This window comes from Oncorhynchus kisutch, linkage group LG13 (assembly GCF_002021735.2).
Source record: "Oncorhynchus kisutch isolate 150728-3 linkage group LG13, Okis_V2, whole genome shotgun sequence".
Lineage (NCBI taxonomy): Eukaryota > Metazoa > Chordata > Actinopteri > Salmoniformes > Salmonidae > Oncorhynchus > Oncorhynchus kisutch.
In genome coordinates, this window is record NC_034186.2 from 73,985,435 (window position 1) to 73,986,215 (window position 781).

The 781-nt window shown below is 45.2% G+C and overlaps 1 pseudogene; it reads right to left on the reverse strand.

Moving 5' to 3' along the window:
- LOC109882037 (L-rhamnose-binding lectin CSL1-like) overlaps positions 1 to 37 on the reverse strand; it is a 19,943-nt pseudogene extending 19,906 nt beyond the window's left edge.
- Positions 38 to 781: the final 744 nt, after the last annotated feature.

Here is a 781-nt window from a genome sequence, read left to right on the forward strand (position 1 = left end):
TCACCACATTCTAGTAGGGCATCAGAGCTCACCACATTCTAATAGAACATCAGAGCTTCCACCACATTCTAGGTGAACATCAGAGCCTCACCACATTCTAGTAGAGCATCAGAGCCTTCACACGTGATGCTGCGTGCTGCCAAGACAAACAAACAGGAATTACACCCACACTGGCCACTGCTGGGCAGACATAAATAAATACATACATTTTCATAGCAGACATTAGCCTGGTTTAGTATTTTGTATTATACATAGAAACAGACTGACTTGCTGGGAGGCAGGTGTAGGTGGTATCCAGGTATTTGTAGATTCCAACACAGGGGTCAGAAGTACGGAAGACTTCAGTGTTCACTTCACACACCTGTTTCCCATTGCACCTAGGGGATATTAGGAGGTAAGATGAGCTATGGCTGGGATTTAATCAAACACGGTGTCAACAAGCATGCAGCGCTTGACATTTAAAGCAAACATTTGCAGTGTTTACTGTGAACATCAGGAAAATTGGCTTTAAAAAGGCACATTGATACTGCAATGTGCTTTTCAACAAAGTTGCCTCTGATCCCACTGACTGAGGTACCTGTTTGAGAGGACCTCCCGGTGCCCGTCTGTGACATTGTGTGTTGGTCAGCTGGTTGGCAGGTCGTCCTTCTTTGCAGGTGGTTGCCGTCAGTCCTTCCATACAGAGCTCTCTCAATGAAGATCACTCCAAATCTAGCAGGCAAGAAAAACAATGTAAAGAAACAGACAGCACCTAGGAGAGACCATCAGGATAGATGTGTGT